The sequence below is a fragment of the Lycium ferocissimum genome, chromosome 11 (genome assembly GCF_029784015.1).
Source record: "Lycium ferocissimum isolate CSIRO_LF1 chromosome 11, AGI_CSIRO_Lferr_CH_V1, whole genome shotgun sequence".
In the NCBI taxonomy this organism is placed as follows: domain Eukaryota; kingdom Viridiplantae; phylum Streptophyta; class Magnoliopsida; order Solanales; family Solanaceae; genus Lycium; species Lycium ferocissimum.
The window spans coordinates 7,347,143-7,356,422 of NC_081352.1; positions in this window are offsets into that span (position 1 = coordinate 7,347,143).

A 9,280-nucleotide genomic window follows, 5' to 3' on the forward strand; every position below is an offset into this window, starting at 1 on the left:
TAACTCTTGGCAACTTGTATGATTTTGAACCTTTCTTGTTCCAACAACAACTTCACCTTGTTGTGCACCCTCTACTTGGTAGAAAATAATTTTTGAAAGAATTTTATAAATTTTCCTTGGAATTTCTTGCTATGGCCGAATGGCCCCTTGGATTTTCTCCTTCTTTTCTTTCTTTTGTTTTCTTGAAGTCTCTAGACAATTTTGTGATAAAGATGACTTAGTCATCTATTTAATTCCCATGAGTTAATTAATCATGGGCCTAACCCATGTACATGGCCGGTTGGGCCTTCAAATTTCCCAAAAAAAAACTTTCAAGCCCACTTATTTTTTGGGCTAGTTCTTGTAGTTCATGAAACATTTTTCCAACTTCCAAATTTGCCCTTCGTCTTTCTCTATATTTCCACGAGTCATATTGCGAATTTCCTTTTATGCCCTTGACCTTCCTCATTAATTCCGCTTCTAAATTTTTCATAAGCAACTCATATGCCAAACAAAATAAAATATGGCCTCGCTTGTTGTCTTCCCGTGATTGTTTCGAATTATCCGATTATACTAAAATGCGGGTTATGACACAAGTCATGAAACAGAGGAACAGAAAACAATTATAATAATCAGAACACCAACACGCTTACTCCTGAAATATAGATTATACATATACATACCGAAGCACATCATAACATCATACCTTATCATATGAGCTGACATTAACCGATATGGGATTCGCCTAAACCGATGTGGGATTTGCCTAGACCAATGTGGGATTTGCCTAAACCAATGTGGGATTTGCCTAAACCAATGTGAAATTTTTGCGTCATCATTGGGTTTGCCCCAATTGGTTTGCCCCACCACCGGGTTTGCTCCCACCAATCCGGATCGAAACCACCGATCATATTTCCGAATCCATATACATAACATACAACATAGCATACATACACGATGCGACCGAAAGGGGCTCGGCGTCTTAGGTCATATCATAACACCGGAATATATACGCATCGGTAAATCAGACCATCATATCATGTTTCGGAATTCACATCATATTTCAGAATACAACATAGTGCGTGCGAAAACATAACCGGCCCGGGACTTGGCGAAAAATATAACCACAGAATATACGAACAGAATCGTGAGTAACCAAAGACAGTTCAAAACGATTTCAAAGACTTAATATGTTAATCACAACGAACCGTCATTTATAAGCCAAAACAGAAATCAAATCAGATTTTCTTTCGAATATCACTCGGGAACATCTCACACCAGATTTCATAAATCATAATTACGTACCAAAATCATGTGCATAAGATCATTGTCATAAATCCAAAAGATAAGTAACATAGTCATATTTGAAATCGGAATAATAATTACAACATTCTCTTTCAAAAGTTGTCGAAATTATATAAAGGAACGTCGCGGGACCCGCGGACGGGCGTAGGCCCGAGCTGGGCCCGCCTGTGGAAAACATACTCGTCGAACATCATACAACCTCCTACGAAAATCTCAAGGCAATCCGAGCTTTTCTGTGAAAGTTATGGGCGTTTGTAGTTTCCGAATCGTTAAAGAATAAACTCTTTAGAAACCAAACTTTCATGCAACCTTTACAATTCAAGAATTCCAAGAACATAGGATCAATATTTCATAACATCAACGTATGATTATCAAGAAACAAATGCGTATCATAGACATGCTCGGATTGCGAGAGTAGAGTTTTCTCGAAGTTCGTGTCATAGCCTATTTTTAACTAAGGCATGCCAATGAAAGAAGGTTACTTTACATACCTCAAACGCTCTCCAATATAATCCAAACTCAAGCTAAATCCAACCTACGTCTCGGGCTGCCCAAGGTCTACAAATAAGCCACAATATGCCAAACATTAGATATAGCCATTTTTGGGCATTTAATTCCAATTTAGCCCTTTAATTCTACAGAAATTTGGGCAGCATTTCCCCTGTAAATAGGCCACCCCGAGAATTTAACTCGGCCAAATCAATCAACAACAACAACAACAACCAACCTAGCAATATCAAAAACCAATCCGGAAGGCAATACAACAATAATAACTCTCCTTTCCATCATTCAACAACATTCATAAATTCAATTCAACGGCTTACCTTCAAGCCAACATCGATACTTATACATTCAAATATTAACCCGAACCCATAGCAACCATATTTAAAGACATTCTAAGCAATTCATACAACATTTCAAACAATCCAACAATTTCTTCAAGCTACCCGAATTCAGCCCCTAAACCCGAGAACCTCACTTTACACATTCCTCATTTTCAAATCATGATTTGCATCCACAATTCACATTCTACAATGCTATTCTCATCAACATACAAATTACATTAAATATACAATAACCTCCAAATCAGTCCGCAACAATTACAACATCAATTTGAGTCATTCAACATTCATTTCCAACATAGAATTCATAGCGACGACGACTAAAACACTAAGCGACATTAATGCGTTCTTTGTCATAATCCATGATCATTTTCGGCCAACACACAACATATATACATATGGATAATTCTCATTCATTCTACACCCTACAATGATCATAACATACTAACTAGGCCTTAATTCATCACTCCAACATAACACAACACACACACACTTCACACGCCCGACCCTCATACATATGGCCTCAACTTCAACATACTTTATTTCATGATTTTCATCCATATTAACATACTAAAACATACATACAACCTTTATAACACATAAAACATATTCAATTCTTACCTTTCCTCTTCAATTCCACAATACGCTAGGGTTTCCAAAGATGAAAACTAGCGGGTTGATCGCTCCAACGACACTTCCACGCTACTTAGGGACCTCAAAATAGTGGGTTTGCATCATCAAAATAATTTTAGAAGAGCTAGAAATGGGACTTGATTTTCCTTGTTCTTAGCCGAGAACAAGCTTGTTGTTTCTTCAACTTCCTTGTTTTTTTTTTCTAAGTGTGGTGAATGAATGAATGAAGTAGTGGTCATCCTTTACTAATGCAAGACTTTTTTAAATGTCCCTTGGCCCACACCATGTGTGTTGGTGCAATTAAAATTGAACACAAAATGGGTGGGCCAACCATCACACTTACACGGCCACACATGGAAAATGGATGATTTCCATCTTCCAATTATATCACTTTTGGTCCCAAATTTTCCTAATTGTTCCATAGCCAACGAATTCATGAACAACTTATGTCTCAAAATAAAATTGAAGGTCAAAAGTCTCGACTTAGTATCCCGAAATGGCTTGGTCCCTAACTTACCATAGTTAATCCGAGTTGTCCCAACGTACAAAAATACGGGATATAACACCTTAGCTTCAAGTAGGCTATGACACGAGCCTCGAGTAAATTCGATTCTCGCAATCCGAGCATGTTTATGACTCTTATTCGTTTCTTGGAATTCGTATGTTGATATGATGAAATATTGGCCTTTAAGTCTTTGAAATATTTGACTTTCAACTTTTGCATAAAAAGTTTGGCTTTTAAAGAGTTCCGTAACTACGAACGCCCGTATCTTTCACAGAAAGGCTCGGATTGCCTCGATATGCTCGTAGGTGATCGTATGGTGTATGATGAGTATGTTTTTCATAGGCGGGCCGGACTCGGGTCGACACCCGTTCGTGGGTCCCGCGACTCTTCTTTTTGTAATCCTGACGACTTTTGAAAGAATTTGATTTGGTTATTATTCCGATTTCTAAGTATGGTCATTTTACTTATCATTTGAGTCTATTATAATGATTTTATACATATGGTTACTCACGACTCTGCTCGTGCATTCTGTTGTATCTTTCGCCGAGACCCGGGCCGGTTCTGTTGACGTGCGCACTTTGTTATACTCCGGTGTTATGCTGTGATTATGGTTCATCGAGCCCCTCGCTCAAGGGCCGGGTTACGCTTATATTTGGTGTTATGCTGTGTATGGCGTTATGCTGTGATATGATGTGTGACGGGGATACGGAGATTTGAAACTTTCTGGTGTTATGCTGTGTTATGGCGCCATCGACGGGCGGGGGACCATATTTTCTGAGCCTTATGCATGATTTGTATTTTGAAAGTAAATTTTTTGATATTTTGGAAATGCATTTACTTTCTGTACTTCTGTTTCGATTATGACTCAGATTTGTATACTATATTTTTTGCTTTGCATACTCAGCACATATTTCGTACTGACCCCATTTCTTCGGGGGCTGCGTTTCATGTCCGCAGGTACAGACGCACAGTTTGGTGATCCACTAGTTTAGGACACCCTCTTCTGCTGTTTGGAGTGCTCCTCTTATTCCGGAGCCTACATTTTGGTATATATTCGTTCGTTGCATTTGTATATATTTGTTCGTGGATACGGCGGGGCCACATCCCGTCCTATGATTCCGTTTGTCTGTTTAGAGGTCTGTGGACATGTATGTGGGTTATGCCCATTCTATACAGTTGTATTTGTATATTATTTGTTCTGGGCGATCCCATTCGCCGTGGCAGCCTCGTCGGCTTACATTTGTATATATTTTGGGTCGTTGCGCCATTTGATAGCCTTGCCGGCTTTTGATATATATACGGTTGTGTTTGAGATTTGTTTGAGATAGTTTGATATAATCTGAGACAGCGTTTGATATTTGTGTCTGTATAAGCTATCTGTGCGTGATTCGAATTAGTGATTGTGTTTGGGTTCCCAGCTCGGGCACTAGTCACGGCCTACGGGGTTGGGTCGTGACACAAGAGCATAATATGGGCCAGAGTTAGAGAGCTAGAACTTCTTGGTCTTTTAGCGAGTACAGAGGTAGTCACAGACAGCAGTTTCCCAGGCATCCGGCCTATTTAGCGGCTAGAGCGCCTTCACTGTTTCCAGGATTGAGGTTTGATTGACCGACTTATTCTGGGTTAGGCCAGAGTCCCAGGGCTTCTGATTCCCAGTCTAGGGGTAATTTTAGTCAGATGAGGCCATCTCTACAATGATGCGCTCAGTGTGATAAGTTGGATGGTGGAAAGTGTTGTTTGGGTTCAGATGTGTGTTATACTTGCGGTCATCCAAGCCACATTATGCGAGATTGTCCATCGAGAGGTCGTGGAGGTGTAGTTCAGCCGATAGGATCTGCAACTGGTTCTTTATCATTGGTACGCCCTTCTGGGTAGGGTTCTCAGACATCAGCCGACTGTGGTATAGGCAAAGGTGGAGCGTCTAGCTCAAGCGGTCCTCAGAACTGCATTTATGCATTAGCGGGTCGATAGGATCTTGAGTCGTCACCTGATGTTATTATAGGTATATTATCAGTCTCATCCCATGACGTGTATGCATTGATATATCCAGGATCTACTTTATCATACATCACTCCAAGCCTTCTTAAACCTTCAAATCATAATACAGGAACTATACCACTGAATATCTCGCCTAGCAAAGTCCGTCGAAACCCAACTGATCACTATAAAGACCTCTCGCACAATAATTCCTCCTCAAATCCGTACTAAGCTCATTGTAAACCATTATTCTATCCAAGTAACGGTTTTGAAAAAATATCATCAATTCCACTAGAAAACCCTGACAAAGTTCGGTAAATCTGTCATACCTCAAATCTGAGTCGAAACGTATCTAATCCTTAAATATCTTCTTGGAAATATAAACATAGAACATTAAGCTTAACCCAAACAATGTTGACCCTGAATGAATGCACAACTCTCGAATACCACCAATAATTATTTGAACTGACTCCGAATGTCCCAAACCAATCACAGTCCTATCGCACATCTGTGGCGGCCAATTCTAATCTTTTCCTTACGCGCAACAAATCATGTATATTACCCTCGACTCCATAAGTTGAGTCCTATCCAAGTTATCAACTTAGTACCAAAGAGCTATACCTTATGATTCCAATCTTCATGTTTCTCAACCTTTACCCGATATGCAAATCTGATACTACCCCGACTCTTCAACGCAAAACCTGTAGCCATATTTAATAATCATTTAATCATCGAACCTCTGATCATATCACCTCGATATGCCCACAAATTTTTTGAAAGCATCCAATCTTACAATTACCACTCTAAAACTTACGCAACTACTCCCAAGTCCTTAATAACCGAGAGCGCTCACCCAAGCTATCCAACTTATATTATTGGCCACATAATATACTACCACTAGTACGTTCTCATCTTGAGAATATAACTCTAGCCCTCACATACTAGGGATTTCCATAATTTCTCGCTCTTAGGCCATACTACTCATCTACTGAAGAGTGCGACGAAGTTACCCAACTGTGCACTACACCAGCCACTTCTATAAGCATTAATATGTTGGTTACCTGAAACTTGTTTCCCACTAATCACTTGGTCCATTTATGTAGATATACTACTCTAAGCGTGGTCAACAATCATACTTATCTAAAACGTGTAGGACAACATTACTACCATCTATACTGACCCAAGTAGTCCTAAAAATGTACCTTATTCTTACTGATTCTTGATCAACTATGCCTTTTTTTTAACTCTTTAATTCCTTAATTTTTATCAGATTACAATCATTGCCACCGTCTAATCATCACTCGAACCCATCCAATAGTGTATCGCATAATCTCAAGTCTCGCACACCTGCTGTCCATCGTGGAGATCATAATAGGCCATACACTCTATATATTATAGTTTTCTTAACTCACTCAACTCCAAAATGAACACTTTCTAAATCCAGCGTATCACATAAATAGTCTTACTAATATCCTCATGTATCTTCACTGGAGTGTCCTTGCCTAAATTGCCTTACCCAATTTCCAAGATGTCACCCCGAACTTAACTTAGTTAAACCCATCATTGATCTACTATTTCAAGCATCCTTGTTTACTAACCCCTTACTCAAAATCCTTAATGTTGTGAGCCCTCGAAGAATCACCTCTTACCTCATTTATCGAATCGGAAAACCTCTAACCACTCGCACAACCATCCCTTTTATTCAATCACATAAGCCGAGTAATAACACCACTAGTAGTGGGATCTAGTCAAATTTACACAATGAATACAAGGCCCCCAACCTTAGTCCAACATTAGGTGCAACACCTGATTAACCCTCCTGAGTACTAAACTTTTAAACTGGCCCAACACTGATAATCGTTCCATTAGTCAATCACTGGCCCTATTAGCTCACGACATGATTGAATATTCCAACTCATCCTTAAACTCTCAAGCCCACTCTACCCTGAACAATCGCAACCAAGCTCTCACATCACTAATTCTTGTTTCAATGATTTCCTTTCTACCCTTAACCTCGAAGACACCAATCAACCTCATCGGTCACGCCTTTTACTGAAGGTTATAATAAAATGCCCCCGCAATCCAAACATGACTCAAGTACCCATACCACCTCACCTCAATTCTTATGAACCTTGATCCCCTGAAATAGATAGCAAGATGCCTCGTTGTAATCCTTCAGTTTCAGTATTTCATTTCAGATCATTTTTATCACTATCAACCAACAAACACTCAAATCCACTCGATCCTCTAAACTAATCATCCCTCTAAGCCGAATGAACCAGCAACAATATCAATATTTCCCCTCAAATATAAGTGAAACGCCAGTAATTCCTCAAGTTATTAACTCTTCGCATCCGCCCATAATTAAAGTTATTTCCATCAGTCGATTACTAACTCCTCAGAAGCCTACAACTCAGTCAAATTTCTGATCAAACGATGTCCCCATAGCATTCACTTAATAATAGAGTAGTCCTTTAACATCTATGAGTTAATAACAAGAATGACTCCTTAGCACCATATCCCCAAGATATCATGTGAACCTGCAAGTACAGTCGATACCAAACCCTCCTTCGAGTTAACTATTTTTCATTTTAAGCCTAAATTTCCAACAAAATTACCCAAATCATATCAAAGATATCGAACAGCGCGTCAGTGGTCCCCTCAGATCAAATATGACCTAAACAAGCTCGAGAAAGGGTCAAAAGCATTGAAAAACCAATAACGACCAAATGGGTTGTTACATTGGTGGAATCATCTCTAAAGGTAAGTTCTAAACCTTTATATTGCCTATGTACCTTCCTTCCTTGAGTATCTATGGTGGTTTAAGGTCCTAGAGTGTTGGGTGTTGAGACTTAGACTCCTAATCATGAAGCCCTTAGCATAAATTATTTATTCTTAATTAACTTACTGTTTTTATCATCTAGAAGTTTGGATTAACACATTCTAGGATGGATTTGTTCTTTGATTCAAGAACCTATTTATGAGACTTAGGATTTCACTGAAATTTGGGGGTTTTGACTAATTTATGAAATTGAAGGGTCTAAAGTGATTAGAAACCCATGAAATTGAAGATTATGATTCTTAGGACTAAGGGTAGTGTAATTTCATCCTTCATTTTTGATTTTACCCATATGATCTGTTAATGGTATTTTTGGTAGTCTTCCCCAAATCGATTCTTCTTCCAATTAGATGATATATTACTTACTTAGCATTGCTATTGATAGACTTTGAGCATACCAAGACATTACATAAAGGGAAAGCTCAGGTGGAGTAGCTCGCATTCCTGTTTTGCATTTGAGGTAGGTTACTATTTACTTAAGTTAGACTTTGATTAGTCGATTGTATATATAGTAGAATTGATGAGAAAAAGCATGATTAGGAGTTCAGGCATAAAGTCTTGTTGGATATTACCTAGGTTGGTATGAATTCTGATTATGTAGGCTTGTCGCTGTTACTTTATGTTTGAACCTGTTATATCCCGTATTTCGTACATTGGGACAATCCGGGTTAACCATGATAAGTTAGGAACAAAACTATTTCGGGATACGAAGTCGAGACTTTAACTACAATTTTATTTTGAGGCATAAGTTGCTTGTGAATTTGTTGGCATGGAATATTAGGAAAAACTTGGGGTTAAAAGTGAATTTTAGAAAGTTGGAAAAAAAAAGTAGAGAAAAAAAGGGCAAGTTGGCCGGCCACTATGGAGTGGGCCAAGGGCAACATGGAGGGATAATATATGTAAATAAAAGATGACTAAGTCATCATATTCAACATCTTCACCCCTTAGAAATTTCAAGAAACTTGGAGAAAAAAAATATAGGGCCATTCGGCCATAGCTCACCAAGCAAGAACCTTGGAAAACTTGATCAAAAAAATATATTCCTCAAGAAATTCAACTCCTTAGAAGGTGAATAACAACATGGAGGGGTTGTTGGAGTAGCAAGAACAAGAATTAGTTCAAGAACAAACTCTAGCTAAGTTGAAGAACCAAGTGAAGAAGGTAAGGTTTAATCTTCATTTTTATATGTTATGCATGGTT